The 20,760-nt window shown below is 41.1% G+C and overlaps 1 long non-coding RNA gene across 1 annotated transcript in view; it reads right to left on the reverse strand.

Moving 5' to 3' along the window:
* Positions 1 to 6,575: 6,575 nt before the first annotated feature.
* The window catches only part of LOC148149386 (uncharacterized), a 104,302-nt gene continuing 90,117 nt past the window's right edge, over positions 6,576 to 20,760 (reverse strand). Inside the window, exons 2-3 of the long non-coding RNA XR_015757886.1 lie at positions 7,577 to 7,857; positions 6,576 to 7,234 (exon numbers count right to left, since the gene is read on the reverse strand). This is a non-coding gene — a long non-coding RNA (uncharacterized LOC148149386). The remainder of the gene's footprint in view (positions 7,235 to 7,576; positions 7,858 to 20,760) is intronic.

Genomic DNA, 20,760 nt, shown 5'->3' on the forward strand with positions numbered 1-20,760 from the left:
GCCAATTTGTGGATTGTTTCAGAGAACATCTCTGGAACACCCGCACCAACCAACCCCACTGTCCGTGTCTGAACACTTCAACTCCCCCTCCCACACTACCAAGGTCCTGGGCCTCCTCCATCGCCAAACCCTAACCACCCAATGGTTGGAGGAAGAATGCCTCATATTCTGCCTTGGTACCCTGCAACCACAGGGGATCAATGTGAATTTCACCAGTTTCCTCATTTCCCCTCCCCCCACCTTAACCCAGTCCCAAACCTCCAACACGGCACCGCCCTCTTGACCTGTCCATCTCTTTCCCATCTATCCACTCCATCTTCCTCTCCTGCCTACTACCTTCTGCTCCACTTCATCTACCCATTGCATTCTCAGCTACCTTCCCCCCCAGCCCAACCCCCCTCCCATTTATCTCTCATCTCCCCGGCCCACAAGCCTAAGTGCTGATGAAGGGTTTATGCCTGAAATGTCAATTCACCTGCTCGTCAGATGCTGCATAACCTGCTGTGCTTTTCCAGCACCACACTCTCATCTCTGGATTAATAGCTTAGTGACAATACCACTAGGCCATCACTGCCTAAGAGTGCTGTGAATGTGCCTATACCATAAAGACTACAGGTATTCAAGAAAGTGGCTCACTAACCTTCTCAAGTGGTTAGAATTAGGCAATAATCACTGGCCAGTGATTCTCACTTTATGAAAAAAAAACAAGAAAAATTCCATGAGTGAACATTGGGAAAATTATGAATGCACAGTCTCCAACTTCCTTTTAGGTGGTTAAGATGGATGGGATACATTGCCAGAGTTAAGAACTTTGCAAACATGTATCAACAACAATTCTACATATGAGCATAGGAATTAGATCATTTGGCCCCCAAGCCTGCACTGCTATTCAATAAATTTGTGGCTGATATTTTGGTGTTTCGAATTCCCATCCACGCCCAATAACCTTTGATTCCCTTGCCTAACAAGAATCTATCTATCTCCCTGTTTAAAAATATCCAATGACCCCACCTCCACCACCTTTTAAAGCAGAGAATTCTGAAGCCATACAACAACCCCCCCCACCCCTGCCAACTCACCCACTGAGAAAAATAATCTCACTTTTGCCCTACCTGTAATTTTAAAACATTGCCCCTTAGTTCTGGATTCACCCATCAGAAAAAAATATCTATTTAATGTCCACCTCAAGACCATTCAGGACCTTATATAAAATTAGATAGTAGTTTAAAAAATATCAATATTAAATAATTAGGGGTAAACAAGAATGTGGTGAGATTAGGTGGTTTAGGTTGAGGAGAACATTGGTAAAACCTTATTAAATGGTCTGGAGGGTTGCAACATTCTGTGGTTGTACATAGCCATCGGAAAGAAATGCAAGCATTATATAATTGGATTAACCTAGAATTGAAAAGATTTCAGTGGCAAAGGATATCAAGCTGTCATCCTGTCCCCAAATCGTGTTTATATAGTTTCACTTGGACTTAGGAAACGTGTATTGGAAAGCTATTCAGGAGCAACTTTCCAGAGATGATCTGTAGAAGGCAATATGGAACTGAAAAGATTTGTTAGAAGTTACAATAAAATGTATTTTTCTGTAGTTATAACTGATAAGCTCACTAAAATGCAGGTATGGGTTGTGCAGTAATTCATTGTGCACGTTTCAGTGCAGTAGTGGTGCCGTATAGTGGGCAGATCATGTATTGCATTTACTGACATGGAAGAGTGAAACGCCATTGATTATCTCTGCCAAGAAACCCTCTTCTTTCAATGAACTAATAACATTCACTGTTAATGAAACAATGGTGTGTTCACATAATATTTACTTACTGTCAATAAACATGATTATATCTGAAAGGAGACCAGCTGCAGTAACCAGTGCTGTAAGCTGCATAAAGGTATACATTTATTACCTGCGCTTCACATAATTGAATTTTAATCATCTCTGTAACCTGCAATTGTAATTGAGAGTGAACAGATTCTTTAAATTAAGTCACAAAGGTGAAGAGCCAAACCCCATAGTGCAGTCACTGCACAGCTTTATAAGTATACATTAGAAAGTAATGATTAAGTAAAGGTAATTCGGATTTTAAAAGCCTGAATTTTCTAAGATGAGGGAAAGAATAAGGCAATAACATTTTGAAATAATTGAAGTAAAATGTCAGGAGGAGAAAATGAATTTTAAGGTGGTACAATTATAAGTTAAAAGGAAAAAAGCAAACAAAGAAAAAGAGAAAAGTGCTGACTATTAGCATGTCAACAAATAAATTATGGCAAGTATGCTTTTAATGTAAAATAGAGGAAAAAGCGTGAGATTAGTGAAAATGACAAACATTTTTATATTCTGATCAAGAATGTGAGAAAGGCATTATAAAAGCTTCACCAGGTCCTAGAGGAACATTGATCATTGTAGTCTTGGGAAAAGTTTGGTTTAATAGAAATTATTGACAGTTGGAAAAAAATAAGTACAGTATTTGGCACAGAAGTGGAAATCAAGCTTCTTGGAGCATTCTTTAGTAATAGATATTTGCCTTTCCTTTGAATTCAGCTTTAATTTCTTTGTATTATTAAAGATATGTTCTGTGATAGATGCTAACACATGTTTTACATAGGGTCATTAGGACTTTACAGACTAAAGCTCTGCAACTGAATGTGCCGTGTTGGATAATTTAAGAATCATTAAAGTATTTACATAAAATCTAACTTGAAGACAGTGGGTTTTGTTTAGGTTGTTAGTATACTTAAAAATGGTGATGTTTGTAACCGTGCAAAATTGTCTTTATCCTTTGCTAAAAAAGAAGTGAAACTCATTGATTAGTTTGAAATGAATCCTTCAAGTTTACAGATTGATCTTTAAGGCTAAATACTCTAAATAAATTTAATGGAATAAAATAGAACAATTTGAGATACCCAACATTATAGAGATCCATATGATATTAAATAATTTTAATAAATAGTAATTAATTACTAAGCCATTTGAAAATAAAACAAATCCATCAGCAAATCAATAATTCACCTCAAGTGATTCTATTGAGTTATATATTACTAACTAACAAATAAATATTAACAATAATAACACGGGTTATGTATTGCGATTGTGATTTATGGCAAGTTGTGGACAGTGAGTGCATACCTGATGACCCCACAAACAGGAAATGTCTCTGTGAACTAGAGTCTCTCCAAGGCAGAATAATGTATATTTGTTGAGCTACATCACCTATAACACATTGCCAGCAACTTGGTATGTCTTCTTAAACAGAGAATGTCAAGCTGTCTCCCTCTACCTTTCATTCTCACCCCACTTATGGAGTTCAACTTTTTTATTCATGTACTCTAATGAGGTCTAAGGCCAAGTAACCCTGGCAGAATACAAGAGAAGACTGATAGGATGGTAATTGGGCAAATGGAATACATCTCCCATGTTTGTCAGCTGGACATACCTGAACAATTTTCCACATTGTTGGCTACATACTATCAGCCTTATTGGGATAAAGTGAGGACTGCAGATGCTGGAAATCAGAGTCGAGAGTGTGGTGCTGGAAAAGCACAGCAGGTCAGGCAGCATTCGAGGAGCAGGAGAATCGACGTTTCGGGAATAAGCCCTTCATCAGGAATGAGGTTTGTGGACCAGGAGACTGGGAGATAAATGGGTGAGCGGGGAGGTTGGGGGAAGGTAGCTGAGAATGTGATAGGTAGATGATGGTGAGGGAGAAAGTGATAGGTTGATGAGGGGGGTGGAGCAGATAGATGGGAAAGGTGATGGACAGGTCAGGAGGGCAGTGTTGAGTTGGAGGCTTGGGACTGGGATAATATGGGGGGCAAGGGAAATGAGAAAATAGTTGAAATCCACATTGATCCTGTACAGTTGCAAAGTCCCAAGCTGGAATACAAGGCATCCTTCCTCCAGGCATCGGGTGGTAATGGTTTGGCGATGGAAGAGGCCTAGGACCTGCATGTCCTTGGCGGAGTGGAAGGGGGAATTAAAAGGTTCAGCCACGGGGCAGTGGGGTTGGTTGGTGCGGTTGTCCCAGAGATGTTCTCTGAAACGATCTGCAAGTAGACGTCCTATCTCCCCGATGTAGAGGAAACCCCATCAGGTGCAACAGATAGATGACATTGGTGGAGGTACAGGTACTTTGTCTCCGTCCAAGGCCCCAAAGGACCCTTCCACATCCGACAGAAATTTGCCTCTACCTCCAACAATGTCATCTACTGTATCCATTGCACCCGGTGTGGTTTCCTGTACGTCGGGAGACAGGACACCTACTTGCGCATCGTTTCAGAGAACATCTCTGGGACACCCGCACCAACTAACCCCACAGCTCCATGGTTGAACACTTCAACTCCCCCTCTCACTCCTTCAAGGACATGCAGGTCCTGGGCATCCTCCATCGCTAAACTTTTACCACCCGTTCTGGAGGAAGAATGCCTCATATTCTGCCTTGGGACCTGCAATCACATGGGACCAATGTGGATTTCACCAGTTTCCTCATTTCACCTCCCCCTACATTATACCAGTCCCAAGCCTCCAACTTGACACTGCCCTCCTGACCTGTCCAAAACCTTTCCCCTCTATCCGCTCCAACCTCCTCTCTGATCTATTACCTTCTCCCTCACTTTCATCTACCTATGGCATTCCCAGCTACCTTCCCCCCAACCTCACCCCCCCTCCCATTTATCTCTCAGCCTCCTAGCCGACAAGCCTCATTCCTGATGAAGGGCTTATTCCCGAAATGTCGATTCTCCTGCTCCTCGGATGCTGCCTGACCTGCTGTGCTTTTTCAGCACCACACTGTCAGCCTTACCATACTGGAACAGCTTGACAAGAAGTGCAGCAAAATCTTTTGTTATTATTCAATCTTGGGATGTTGATACTATTAGCTATACCAGAATTTGCTGCTCGTCACTAATTAGTGTTCAGAAGGAAGGGCTGAGCTGCCTTCTTCAATTACTGTGTGTACTAAATATACAGCTGCAATGCTGTTAGGAAGGGAATTACAGGATCTTGGTTCAGTGACAGTAATGTAAATACAGGTCAGGATCATGCGTGACTTGGAAGGAAACCTGCAGATGATGATGTTCCCTTGTGTCAGCTGTGCTTGATCTTCCATGTGGTGGAGGTCATGGGTTTGAGTGGTATTCTTGTAGAATTCAGTGGCGAGATGTTGCAGCACATAGTGCAAATGATACATGCTGCTTGTCACTGTGCATCGATGAGTTGGTGAGAATTTAAGGTGTTCAATGAAGTGGCATTCAAGTGAGCTGTTCTGTTCTGCATGTCATTTAGTTGCAATTTTTAAAAAATTGCAGCTATTTATTAGATTTCCTAATGTTCACAGAAACATTTTGAAACGGTGTAGACATCACTTTTGATAGTCTCCTGATGGCATGGCTGGGAGTATTCTATTTTTATCCAGAATATCAGATATCCTTCTATGTTGGACATTCATAGTGTCTTATGAGACTATTTCATCACAGTGGTGGAAGGTCATCACGTTACAAGAAGGGGCAGAGCCTCACTCTAAGGATTATCAGTCACTTCCTCCAGCAGCTGCTTCACCTCTTTTTCTCCCAACTCAGCTTCCCAGCGTAGCTTCTTCCATTACTCTCCCGTGGCAAAATAATCTGATACATTCTCTTTTCAGATGGATGCCAATAATCCAAATAAGATGCAAATGTCCTGTGGCAACATATCTCGCTTAAGAAGTGCCTCCTGCTAAATCAAGGAAAATGAATGCTGAGAATGCTGCATTACCCGGAATTCTTCCTCACCAACTTTCAGCAGCTTAATAGCCTTCACCATATCCTTTTCATCTTTATGTTCATCAAACCTTGCTTGTAGCATGAAGGCATAAAAATGATACTTGTCAGTAAAAATGCAGGATTCTTTGTGCTGTACAGTCTGTTTGTAAAACTGAAAGACTTTCTGCTGGTAGGTCAAATAAACAGCTATTGTTCCAACAGTCCTTTGCCTGGCACTTGTGTGGCAAGGTCACAAATGGTGCTGAACAGTGTGCATCATTAGTGAACATCCTCATTTATGACCTTTTGATGCAGGAAAGATCATTGATGAGGCAGCTAAAGATAGTTATATTGAGGACATTATCCTATTCTGTTAGGGTTCTCATGGCACAGCAATCTATCTCTATCTCTGGATCATTAGGCTCAGGTTCCAGTCCCACCTGCTCCACAGATGTGTGATAACTTCTCTGAAAATGTTGATTTGACATTACGAAAAATCTTATTCTCTTGCAGAGAGTGGAGTTTTAGAGCACATCTTCAGTGATACTACTGAATGTCATCAAAGTCCAGAGCCTTTGCTGTATCCAATGTTTAGCATCTCTTGATGTCATGTGAAGTGAATCACATTCGATAAGGTCTGGCATCTATTATGCTAGGGACCTAAGAATGATGCCAAGATGGATCATCCACTTCTTGCTGAGGACATTTGACAATTTATTCTTGTCATACACTACCATGCTGGGCTCCTCCATCATGTGCATGAATCTTTTGCAATCAGTTCTTTAGTTGTCTACCACCATCTTTGACTAGGTGCAGCAGAGACTAGAGTGCTTTGATCTAAGCCACTGGATCTGAACATAGTTAAAAATCACACAACACCAGGTTATAGTCCAACAGATTTAATTGGAATCACTAGCTTTCAGAATGCTGCTCCTTCATCAGGTGGACAACCTGTTGGACTTTATCCTGGTGTTGTGTGATTTTTAACTTTGTACACCCCAATCCAACACTGGCATCTCCAAATCATGATCTGAACGTACTTAGTTCTTTTTGTAATACAATATTTTACTTGTTTAGCATTAGCCCTATCTTGTAGCTTCATCACCTAGAGTTGTGGAGTCATAGAGATGTACAGCACAGAAACAGACCCTTCTGTCCAACTCGGCAATGCCAACCAAATATGCTAAACTAATCAAGTCCCATTTCCCAGCACTTGGCCCATATCCCTCTAAATAGCCTTTCAAGATCTCAAGACATTCCAAAGTGCTTTACAATGAATGTAGTACTATTGAAGTCTAATCACTGTTATATTGTAAATTACTGTTACCATGAGAGTCTTGATAAATGTGAATCAGTTTGCGAGGTTAAACAGTGGGAAGGATAGAAGAAATGAAAGAAGGAAAAGAAAGCAAAGAGAAAAGAAAGAAGTAGCATCTTCCATGACTTGACGTCTTCCATCCATTGGGTACTTTTGAAATCTGGTCAGTATTGTAATCTAAAAAAGAGATTAACAGAATCTTACATGGATTCATGCAGTTTTTGAGCAAAATAAAATGTAATTCTGCAAGTACAAATTCACCCCACAAAGCTATATATATATATGTGTGTGTGTGCATGCGGGTATGTGTGTGCGGGAGGGGATGAGTGGAAATGAGAGAGTGTGATGATGTGTATGTGTGTGAGTGTGAGTGAAAGGGGTATAAGTCTGTGAGAGGGCGCATGTGTGAGTGTGGGAGCATATGAGAGAGAGCTTGTGTATGAGAGAGGGTCTGCATGAGTGTATGGGTTTGTAGGGGTGTGTGTGCATGTGTATGCGTGCGTAGTGCAGTGGGGTCACCTGTAGAGTCACATGAACCCAAGATCCTGGTTGAGGCCATCTCCATGGGTACCGAACTTGGCTATCAGCCCCTGCTTGGCCACTTTGTATTGTTGCCTGCCCTGAAGTCCGCCTCGGAGGATGGTCACCTGAAGTTCCGAGGTTAAATGTCCTGGATCACTGAAGTGTTCTCCAACTGGAAGGAAACACGCCTGTCTGTTGATTGTCGTGCGGTGTCCATTCATGGTTGTCATAACTTCTGCTCGGTCTCGCTAATGTACCACGCTGTAGGGCATCCTTGCCTGCATTATATGATATAGACAATGTTGGCCAATTCACATGACTCTGTCACAGACAGACACACACAGACATAGCCAGACAGACAGACACACACACACTCCTACAGACCCATCCACTCAAGCAGACTCTCTCTCATACACAAGCCCTCTCTCATATGCTCTGACATATACTCCCACACTCACACATGCACCCTCTCACAGACTTATACCCCTTTACACTCACATACATACACACACTCACACTTTCTTGCAGACACTCATACCCCCACACAAGCACACACACATTTTTGTGGGGTGAATTTGTACTTGCAGAATTACATTTTATTTTGCTCAAAACTGCATGAATCCATGTAAGTTTTTGTCAATCCCTTTTTTAGATTGGAATCAGTCTGAACATTGGGGCACAGACAGCCTTACACAGGGCACCTCACACCTTCAAAGCATTATCTGGGCCAACATGGCACCTATTATTAAAGTTCATTTGAGAATGTAACTTTAAGAATGTTCTGGAATTTACATATGGAAGAACTGAAACCAACATGCCCATTCTAAAAGATGAGAGACTTAACAAACAATCCAGGTCTTTTTCAATATATAATTTCAGTTACATCCCATTGTAAACCTTTGCTATAAATTCAGTGTCTTACGATCTTATATCCCACAACCACCTGATGAAGGAGCAGCGCTCCGAAAAGTAGTGCTTCCAATGAAACCTGTTGGACTATAACCTGGTGTTGTGTGTTTTTTAACTTTGTACATTCCAGTCCAACACCGGCATCTCCAAATCATGAACATTAAAGAATTTCGATACCATGCAAGGCAAAGCAGACCACTTGATTTGCAAACCTGCAACTTCTACAATCTTGAAGCAAAATAGCAGCATATGCATGGGAACACCACTGTCTGTAAATTCCCCTCCAAGATGCACACCATCCTGACTTGGAGTAATATCATCATTCCTTTACTGTCACTAAGCCAAAATACTGGAAATCCCTCCTTAAAGGTGTACCAATTGGTGTACCCACCTTCTCAGTGGTAATTAGAGATAGTCTATAAGTACTGGCCTAGTCAGCAATGCCAATTGATGAATATTAAAAAAGATGAATGATACTGTTTCTCTCAATGGAGTGCAGATTGTGATGATATGAGTACAATCTCAATATATTTTGAGATTTGGATTTTAGATGGATATGGGTTGCTACTGTGAGGGTAATTCTTTTTAAAAACAAGTCAAAAAGTCATTTGGAGCAGAAACCTAAGTTAATCAATTCCACAAAAATGTGTGACTGCAATCAAGTGCATCACAGAGTGCCTTTCATATAATGGATGGAATGTCCACACAGCAGAGTTTACAACAGGTTAGGAAGCAATTAGTTTAGTTTTGACTTCACAACAGAAAGTTCCAGCAGAAGGAGCTTAAGTTCTAAATAATAAAGAGCTCAGTTCATAAGTAGTACAGTTTCTCCTAGCATAAAAATTAAGCTTTTAATTCGGGTGAAGCAATCACTATTGCCAAAGTGTTTTGGTATGTAAAGCTGTAGAGTATGTCGAGCTTCCAAATAGAAATAGTTTGGATAGAAATCTTCAAAGTGATTAGAACTAAAAATGTTTAGGCCATCAAAATTAGGAAAGGTTCATTATACGTTATTGTCATTTGGCAACTTGGATCCTAAAATAATGTGTAGCTTTAAGTTTGATTTATATTTGATAAAATATTAACCAATTAAGCAAAATATTTCATTATATAAGTAACTGAACACTTAAATCATCATAAAGGATTTGTCTGTTCAAATTCACTACATTGGATGTTTGTTTTGCATCAATGAGAATGTGCTTTTTCTCAGTGTGGCATAACCAACTGACAGGTATCTTTATATTTTGTCCAGGTATCTTTATATTTTGTCCTGATGCCTCTTGATTAATGCTCATGCCAGATAATAAATGAGTTTACCTGCAGATGGAAAAGCAAAGCATGGTGGGTGGGAGAAATGAGTTGGCACTAAAGAATAGAGGAGCTTTAACGGACCATAGGATGATTAGTAGCTTCTTGTGTATGAGTGACCATGGGAGATGGGCATAGTGAGGCATCTGAGGTATGAGAGACCATGAGGGTGTGTATAGAGGCATAAATTGGCATGTGAAATACCTGCAGATGGAAAAGCAAAGCGTGGTGGGTGGAAGAAATGAGTTGGCACTAAAGAATAGAGGAGCTTTAAAGGACCATAGGATGATTTGTAGCTTCTTGTGCATGAGTGACCATGGGAGATGGGCATAGTGAGGGATCTGAGGTATGAGAGACCATGAGGGTGTGTATAGGGGCATAAATTGGATGTGAAATACCAGGCATTGAAGGATGGGTAGATGGAAATAGATTGGCATGAAGGAAACTGGTACCACAGCGGATAGATAAACACAAGTTTATTGGATAACACAGGTTGTATGAGGGGCCTTGGAAGTTAGTGCAGGAGCTTGAGATAGCATGGATGAGCATACAGAGTGAGGACAGTGAGGGAGTGACAGCAGATTTAGGACACTCAGTCCTGCTGCATAGAGCAATTAAGAGACCTGAAGAGAAGGAGAGACTCAGAGTTATGAGTTGGGAGGGACTCAGTTTTCAAACAAAACGAGGAAACCCTTCCATCAGGTGATTGGGTGGGGATAGAAGAATGAAAGAGAGACCAAGGAAAAGATGGAAACTATGGAGCTTTCTCAGAGAGACGTCCCCTAGATCATAATTGGAAGACACCCAAGACAGAATGCCATTGGTGACAGCAGGCCTAAAGCCTGGTCCTCGTTGACCAAGTTTCTCCAAGAATCTACAGATTAGGTGTTAGGCCCCTCAGTAATTAATTAAATGAGCCAGATGCCTGTATTAGGTAGCCATTCTAGAGATAGCCTGACTCAATCTAAGGTCAGAAGCTCTTTCTATATTTATCAGATGCAGCATATTGGATCCTGAAATTAGGCTTCTTTATGCCTAATGGGGCAATAGTATAATTTTATTGAAGAGATTTAACTTCCTGGAAGTTAAATAAGCCACTAATGAGGTCTATAATGCAACTGTCAACCTGTATTGACTTATACCAATGTAAATTGATTTTTATGAATTTATCTCCTTATTTATGAGGCAGTCGGATAGGGTTACTGTGAATAATATGACCAGTTTTGATGTCATTTTAATTCTTGTAATTCATTGGAAGATCCATATGACATGCTACTTGCAGGCTCCTTTTAACAGCTGAATTTAAAATATTCCTGTAAAGCCATGGATTTAAGTTTCAGGCTATTCTTTGATGAGGAAGAAACAAAAGAGTTAGAAGAGGAGAAAGGATATTTAAATACAAATGAAAAGTATGAGTCAGTTCTAATGAGTCAGATGTACCAACAGTAGGAAGAAATGTTATTCAGAGACACAGTTAAGAGTCTAAAATTGTAACTGTCAGTGAACATTTTTAAGCAGGCATGATAAGCACAATAAATGGACATTTCAACTTGACTCACAATAAGTGTTGTAAGTTCCTTGACTGAGAATGGAAAAACTAATGTTGCAGGCCAGAATTTTAAAGTTCAATCTACCTTTGACTTCCACTTTCATTTTTTAAAACATTTTCTTTTTATTTTGACATTAATCTGAATTCCTTAACTAAAAACATGAGCTGTGGTCATTTCCAAGGCCTGTTGCAGTGCAACTCCAAAATGAAACATGGACAGCCCTGAGCCAACCTGAACATCATTTTCTCTTTATTTGAATAAGTGTAATCTCTACTCTGGTCCTACTCTGGGAATGTTTCCTCTGGTCGCCTTGCATCAGTGATACAAAATGCAAATTTGAACATTTTCTTTGATTGATATTTTAATTAAAACTGTAATTGCATTTTTATAGAATGAGTTAGAAATAGCACATTATCAGATTGATATTAATTGATTTTGATGTGTGAAAAGGGCACAATCAGTGGTAAAATGTTGTTGCAGTATTTATTGTCTGCATATTAACTGCCATTTTCCTTCTGGTTATCAGGTAGCAGGCAGCACTACTTAGTCATTTAAATAGTGGTCCTGTGATACAGATAGGATTCTTACTGCAAACATAGCAGAGATATAATTGCCACAGGCCAATGTCTCCTGCTGCAGGCAGCTTTTAAATCTACAAAGGAAAGGAGGTCCTGCATTTCTTGTGACCATAAAGACCACAATGACTATTTAGTTTGGGCTCTAATTGTTATAGGTGATAGATTTCTGCCTGTTAGTTTCAGACTTCTGTATTGAGCAGATGCCCTCTTCTGAAAGATCAGTATTCATATCAAGTTCTGATTTGGAGATGCCGGTGTTGGACTGGGGTGTACAAAGTTAAAAATCACACAACACCAGGTTATAGTCCAACAGGTTTAATTGGAAGCACACTAGCTTTCGTAGCGACGCTCCTTCATCAGGTGATAGTCCTTCATCAGGTGACTATCACCTGATGAAGGAGCAACACTCCGAAAGCTAGTATGCTTCCAATTAAACCTGTTGGACTATAACCTGGTGTTGTGTGATTTTTAACTTCATATCAAGTTCAACATTGTCAATAGGAGGCAACATAAGCAAGCTATTTGCGTTACAGCTGAAAATGTGTTGCTGGAAAAGCGCAGCAGGTCAGGCAGCATCCAGGGAACAGGAGAATCGATGTTTCGGGCATAAGCCCTTCTTCAGGAAGGTTTATGCCTGAAACGTCGATTTTCCTGTTCCCTCGATGCTGCCTGACCTGCTGTGCTTTTCCAGCAACACATTTTCAGCTCTGATCTCCAGCATCTGCAGACCTCACTTTCTCCTATTTGCTTTACAGCCAAAGTTAGGTTTCTTACAAAGGAGAAAACATAGGTTACAGTCAAATCACCTTCAGGGCATCTCCCCATGAATCAACAGCACCTCTTAACACGATGGGGTTCCATTTTCCGAAAATTCACTATGCCATGGACCATGCCATGAGTAAATGCAAATGTATGCATGCTTTCCAGAGAGATATTATATCACCACACTGTGGCTCAGTACAGTAACTTCACCTGTCCAAAAACCATACTATGAATTGTTGGCTGCTTGGTGATAACTGATTACCTGATTGATGCTGCCAATATGCCACATATTATTTCCTGCTAAAATAAATACTGTATAGGAATAGTCATAGGGAGAAAGTGAGGACTGCAGATGCTGGAGATCAGAGCTGAAAAATGTGTTGCTGGAAAAGTGCAGCAGGTCAGGCAGCATCCAAGGAGCAGGAGAATCGACATTTCGGGCATAAGCCCTTCTTCAGGAATCCTAAAGAAGGGCTTATGCCCGAAATGTCGATTCTCCTGCTCCTTGGATGCTGCCTGACGTGCTGCGCTTTTCCAGCAACACATTTTTCAGCTAGGAATAGTCATAGACAAAACTATGTCCCCCTTAGTTAATCTTTGTGATTCAGATTCTTGGTCCAAATATAACAGCCCAGAAAGAAATCATGCAATGTGTTGCACATGGTGATGGCATGATATGTATTCCACAGGTTCTCCATTCAGAGGTATAGACCATAGGATTGGATCTTCAAGAAACTTCATAAGGTTCTGAAGAAAAGAATTTGCAGGGAAAAGCACAAGATGCAGACTTGCAGAATATTACAACTGAAGATATCAGAGATTAACTCATAAACCAATTTCTGCCTTCCTAACCCTGTCTCCATCTTGACATGTAGCCTCATCCATTCACCTCAAAGTTTGTGCGAAGATTTGTAGCTCGGGTGCTCGTTGTTGTGGTTCAGTTCGCCGAGCTGGAAGTTTTTGTTGCAAACGTTTCGTCCCCTGGCTAGGCGACATCATCAGTGCTTGGGAGCCTCCTGCGAAGTGCTTCTTTGATGTTTCCTCCGGTGTTTATAGTGGTCTGTCCCTGCCGCTTCCGGTTGTCAGTTTCAGCTGTCCGCTGTAGTGGTTGGTATATTGGGTCCAGGTCGATGTGTTTGTTGATGGAGTTTGTGGATGAATGCCATGCCTCTAGGAATTCCCTGGCTGTTCTCTGTCTGGTTTGCCCTATGATAGTAGTGTTGTCCCAGTCGAATTCATGTTGCTTGTTGTCTGCGTATGTGGCTACTAAGGATAGCTGGTCGTGTCGTTTCGTGGCTAGTTAATGTTCATGTATGCGGATTGTTAGCTGTCTTCCTACAGCGGACAGCTGAAACTGACAACCGGAAGCGGCAGGGACAGACCACTATAAACACCGGAGGAAACATCAAAGAAGCGCTTCGCAGGAGGCTCCCAAGCACTGATGATGTCACCTAGCCAGTGTTTAGTGCAGTCCTTGCATGGTATTTTGTACACTACGTTCGTCTTGCTCATGTTGGGTATCGGGTCCTTCGTTCTGGTGAGTTGTTGTCTGAGCGTGGCTGTTGGTTTGTGTGCCGTTATGAGTCCTAGGGGTCGCAGTAGTCTGGCAGTCAGTTCCGAGATGCTCCTGATGTATGGTAGTGTGGCTAGTCCTTTTGGTTGTGGTATGTCCTCGTTCCGTGGTCTTTCTCTTAGGCATCTGCTGATGAAGTTGCGCGGGTATCCGTTTTTGGCGAATACCTTGTATAGGTGTTCCTCTTCTTCTTTTTGCAGTCCTGGTGTACTATGAAAGTATGAAAGTAACCACCCCAACACACACAAACGAAGCTGCATCAGGACACTATTCAAAAGGGCCACAACACACTGCAGTACACCAGGACTGCAAAAAGAAGAAAAGGAACAAGGTATACGCCAAAAACGGATACCCGCGCAACTTCATCAGGAGATGCCTAAGAGAATGACCACGGAACGAGGACATACCACAACCAAAAGGACTAGCCACACTACCATACATCAGGAGCATCTCGGAACTGACTGCCAGACTACTGCGACCCCTAGGACTCATAACGGCACACAAACCAACAGCCACGCTCAGACAACAACTCACCAGAACGAAGGACCCGATACCCAACATGAGCAAGACGAACGTAGTGTACAAAATACCATGCAAGGACTGCACTAAACACTATAAAGGACAAACAGGAAGACAGCTAACAATCCGCATACATGAACATCAACTAGCCACGAAACGACACGACCAGCTATCCTTAGTAGCCACACACGCAGACAACAAGCAACATGAATTCGACTGGGACAACACTACTATCATAGGGCAAGCCAGACAGAGAACAGCCAGGGAATTCCTAGAGGCATGGCATTCATCCACAAACTCCATCAACAAACACATCGACCTGGACCCAATATACCAACCACTACAGCGGACAGCTGAAACTGACAACCGGAAGCGGCAGGGACAGACCACTATAAACACCGGAGGAAACATCAAAGAAGCGCTTCGCAGGAGGCTCCCAAGCACTGATGATGTCACCTAGCCAGGGGACGAAACGTTTGCAACAAAAACTTCCAGCTCGGCAAACAGAACCACATCATCCATTCACCTTCCAAGAGCTTATGAATATAAATTTGACTATTTATCATCAGACAATACAGGCTATCCAGTTATTATTGAAGCAATCTGCAGTTGAAAAAGTCTGATTTTCTTTATTGAGTCAAATGTGTCACAAAACCATACATTTTCCTAGGTCCTAACCAATAATGTCTTCAAATAAATTTTTCCTCATACTGTTGCCACATATGTCATTCTGACCAGTGACCAGCAAAGTTCAAGAAAGGAGTTTCAGTGAGAGCATTTGGGATGTTAGTAATGGATGACCTCTAATACTTCAACCCCGTGAAGGATTACATACAGAGCGACATCTGTCAGCTGCTTGTGAAATGTTTAGTTCAACTGACTTGGTGACATTGATTGGCTGTTGAGTACTCTGATGGAGACATAGACATACTGTGCATTTGGCTATAGTAGAAACAGTTCAACTGTGAAATTGCATATTTGATCACTAGATGATTGGCAGAAGATCAGGTCACAGAATGTCTGACCTCGTTAAAGCCCCTTAATCTCACCGTTTGCACATACTTCTGGATTGTCATTCCAGACTGGAAGAATCAATAGAAACCAGAACCCTAGTTGTAATAATTTGACCATCTTTCAATCAAACTTGCCAAATCTGCTGACAAAAACTCTCATGCAATTTTCAGACGGCGACTGCACTTAGTGCTACAACACTGAGAAATCATGGCTTACTTTTGAACATTACATAAATTAGAGCTTGCCTCCTCTATTTGCTTAGTCAAGATGTTATAGTTCTTCATAGATTTTCAGGAACATACACTACTTATCGGTGTACATCCAACATTCTGCTCTTAAAATTTAGGTCAAAATAGCCTTCAACCCTGTCCTCTTCAGCAGTGATTAGATCAGGCTTGCCATCTAGGCAGCTATGTCTTTTGTTGCCCTCCCTAATATTTCCAGCTGTTGAAATGTGCTAATGAAGATATCCTGTGAAGATACCTCTCACTCAGTATTTATCCCACCACCAGATGCTGATTCCTAACATGCAATAGAATCATACAGCACAGAAGGAAGCCATTTGACCTATCTTCTTGAAACAGCAATCACCAATCTATAGTGTGTGCTTGTTGACAAAGAGGGAGCAGACGACAATGCAGGTAGTAAAGCCAACTTAGTTTGTTTTCTCTTTCAGCAGCAGAAACTGCAAATACAAACTTATGAACATATGATTATATGAGTTCGGAGCAGGAGTAGGCCATTCATTCCCTCGATCTCATTTTGCCACAATAAACTCATGGTTGATCTGACTGTATCCATAACTCCACATTTCCACTTAACTTCAACAGTCTTTCACCCTTTTGCTTCCCAAGCATCTATCCATGTCTGAAGGAGAAAGTGAGGACTGCAGATGCTGGAGATTAGAATTGCAAAGTGTGGTGCTAGTAAAGGCACAGCAGGTTGAGCAGCGTCCAAGGAGCAGGAGAGTCAATGTTTCGGGCGTTAGCCCTCCACTTCTGCTTTAAAAATATTCAAAGACTCTACTTCCACCACCTTTTGAGGGAGGGAATCCCAAAGATGAGGAATAATAAATAGACACTCAAACATCTGGAGAAATGAAGCATCAACAGTTTGGCCAGCTCCCTGTAGGAGTTATACATTGAAGACATATAAAAGGGCAAATTACAGTCATGTTCCAATTGTTCGAGTCACCATTTCCAAAATTATGAGAAAGCATGTGTTCACAATCATCAAGGATTCCTGTTCTATGGAACTTAGGACTTCGATGGAAGATGTTACACTTTCTGTTTGCATCATATGCAGTGTTGGTGCCAATTTTTCCTTGCAAGATGAAGAGCTTATAAATATGTAGCTTTATCAAAGATATGTAAATTTGTGTGAAGCATACTGGTGTCTTTGTAGGGAGATGTCAGAGCAGGAAAATGACAAGAGGATGATATTTGCTAGCAAGTATGGGAGGGTGTAGATGTTGCTTGGTTCTGGGTTTGTGACTGTTGGAAAAACATGCAGCAAAACATTTGGCATAGACCAACAAGCATTCGATGATACAATTCATGGAATAGTCATTTAATAACATAGCAGTAAGATTAGGGCCTGGTATCTGTCTGTGTACCATGGATAGTGGAACCTCCAGCTGAGTGATGGCACCGAGAAGGGCTTCTGGACCTCCCTGGTGACAAGGGTGTGCTTATCGGAAGGAGACCTTATGGCGAGAAGTATAAGACAAATAAAAGCTTTTCTCAAGCTGATGTAAACAACTGCCTTGCGTTGATGTAGGGTGTAAGATTTATATATATCTAATTCCACTTACTTTTAACTTTGGATTTTTATAATTTGAATGAGTAAGTTTGCCTTGTTCTGTGCATCTGAAGGGTTTAATGATTAACTTGTAACTATCTCTGTAACCTTGGTGATTTATTATAGAGAAAGAGAGTTATATAGCACAGAAACAGACCCTTCAGTCCAACTTGTCAATACCAACCAAGTTTCCCAAACTAAACTAGTCCTACTTATCTGCATTTGGCTGATATCCCTCTTAACCTTTTCTATTCATGTACCTATCCCAATGTCTTTTAAATTTTGTAACTGTACCTGCATCTACCACTTCCTCTGACAGTTTATTCCACATACGAACCACACTCTGTGTGAAAAAGTTGCCTCTCAGGTCATTTTGAAAAGTTTCTCCTCTCACCTAGTTTTAAACCCCCACACCCAAGAGAAGCAACTTTTGTTATTCACCTTCTCTATACTCCTCATGATTTTATAAATCTCTAAAAGGTCACCCCTCAACCTCCTACATCCAGTGGAATAACGTCCCTGCCCATCCAGCCTCGCCTTTTAACTCAAACCCTCTAGATCAGGCAACATTCTTGTTAATCTTTTCTTAATACTTTCCAATTTAATAATATAATTTCTTTTATAACAAATGAATAGAGAAGTGGTCTTCAGAATTAATGGTATTTTGTATATTAGGAGTGTTTATGAACAAGCATAGCAAACTATTGTGCATCAATATTTCTGATAGAAACCTTTAGACTTCTGTTTTTTTTTAAACCTGGGGAACACACACAGCTCAACAAAAGGGTTATGTTTTAGTTTCAATTTAGAACAGTTCTGGAGAAGTCCTTGAATGAAGATGGATGTATAAAATATTGATCTTGAGAAAGAAATAAGATACTAAAAGTAAATTACCATAGAGCAAGGAGTTTAGTAAAACTTCCAGACTAGAAATATTTGAAAAAAACCATCAAGAGATTATTTGAAACTGAGCATTTTTAAACTTGATTATATGAAAGCTCCAGGAAAAGGCTACAAGATTTTCTAGACTGGGAGTTGAAATCAGGGTTGATTTAAATTTTTCTTGAAGTATTAGAAAAAGGGATTCTCCTCTGAGAAAACACGACAGATGTTCAAAGAAATCCATAAGGAATCTTTGAGGTACTGAAAAGCATTTCTGGGCACAACAGTAGCCTGGCACAGTTATAGCAGAGGTTTTATGTGTACAAGCAAGCTGAAGGGGAGTATCTGGTTTCTGTATCCTTGGAGTTGCATTTTGACTCTATTATCCTCCCAGATCCCTCCTTCAAATAACCAGACAGCTGAAGTATCACCCAACAGATTCAGTGAAAGTTGGGAATGTGAATTGAGCTGAAGAGGCCTAATGGTGACAAACCTCAGTTATCTTTCTTTGATGTGAGGATTACATCATCAGGATCTTGGAGAAGGATTAGACTCTTAAGACCAGGAAAGAGAATAATATCAGGCTGAAGAGGCATATGGAACAGACATCTGCATACTGTCCCATCTCCACGTTAAGGCCCTCAACTGGTCCCACCCAAGGGATGCTCCAAAGACATGTTGGAATTGTGAGAGGGCTGAGCACTTCAAATGAGACTGTCCTCAATAACCATGGCCTCCTCTGCCATTAGGCATAGACACCCATTCAGGGCAAGGACCTTCCCTTCTCACCAGATTTTAAACTAGTTATGTCTCACACCGAGAACCAATACAGGGGAAAGGGTTCCTTCAGGAAGAGAAAGTTTTATGTAGAGGAATGTTAACTTGCCCAACAATAAATGTGAAATTTAGCAAGGTAGAAGCATCATGTCTGATTGACGAAAGAGTAGAGGTGTCCACTACAACTTGCCAACTTTCCCATGACTGTCTAGCTGACGGATATGAATTGATTGATGTCTGTTCCCTCAGCCACTTGATCTCAGGGAGGTGATAGCCTAGTGGTATTATTGCTGGAATGTTAACCCAGTGATTCAGCAAAACCCCTGAAGAGCCAAGTCAAATTCTGCCCTGGCAGATTTTAAAATTTGAATTCAATAAAAATCTCCCTTATCGATTGTCAGGAAAAATGCATCTGGTTCACTGCTGTCCTTTAGGAACGATATTTGCCATTCTTACCTAGTCTGGCCTAAATGTGACTCCAGACCCGCAGCTATGTGGTAGACTCTTAGCTAACCTCTGGTCAATAGGACAATATATGGGTGGTAAATGTTAGCCAGTGATACCCTCATCCTGTGAATGAATCAATTAAAGAAAATTCACTCAGTTTTGATTCCAGATCCATAGAGGCCAGGCAAATGCAATGTAAATGCTGATGCTCTTAGTCAGAAAAATGACTACAGGAGAGAACAGTTTTCACTTACAGTGATGAGGAGATTATGGCTGATGTCATAACCATGCTGCAAGTGAAAGGCAGCATTCCAATTCTGACTTCCTATGACATTTGGGCTAAGATTCAGCGGAGTGACACCGATGCATTTATTGCTAAGACTCAAACCAGGTCCAGACAGGTTGACCCAGTATGGTTTCACCTTTGCCATCTATCTCAAAAGGGGACGATAGATAGCTTCAGCTGATTGACATAGGAATCAGTAGACAGCGCCGCCAATCCACTAATCCAGTAATAACTGATGAGGGAGTCCAAACAGAAACTGTTGAGGTGGTGGAAGAATATTAGAAAGGAGGATACAGTTGGTTCATGACAAGAGGAGAGAGAGAGAGGGAGAGAGAGAGAGAGAGTTAATGCAATTCATTCTTTCCAGCAACCTCAAATGTCAAGTATTGGTAGCAATTTGTGATCAAGTAGGACATCAAGATAACATAACTGCCCTGACCAAAGACCAGTGTTAATGGCCTGGGATAGCTTCTTACATCGATGATGTTTGCGGAATTTGGGCGAGGTGTACTTTGGCCAAAGCAGGGAAGCAACTTACCTCAGTGTAGGATCCCTATGAGATCTCTAAAGGTCTTGCAATGGATACTCCAGTTCTTGACCCCAGTTGTAGTGGGACTGAATACATTCTTTATTCATGAATGTCTTCATCAAGTTCACCCAACCCAGCAGTTGGACAAATGTGAACAAACTTATGTTAGTGGACTGATAACTGGGGGGAAATCTAAGAGAACTGTTCACAGAAGAGAGTTGCTTGAGACCAGAGTCAGCTGACAATG

The sequence above is a fragment of the Chiloscyllium plagiosum genome, unplaced genomic scaffold (genome assembly GCF_037043375.1).
Source record: "Chiloscyllium plagiosum isolate Xiang-an unplaced genomic scaffold, Cpla_swu_hap1 HiC_scaffold_8, whole genome shotgun sequence".
Taxonomy (NCBI): domain Eukaryota; kingdom Metazoa; phylum Chordata; class Chondrichthyes; order Orectolobiformes; family Hemiscylliidae; genus Chiloscyllium; species Chiloscyllium plagiosum.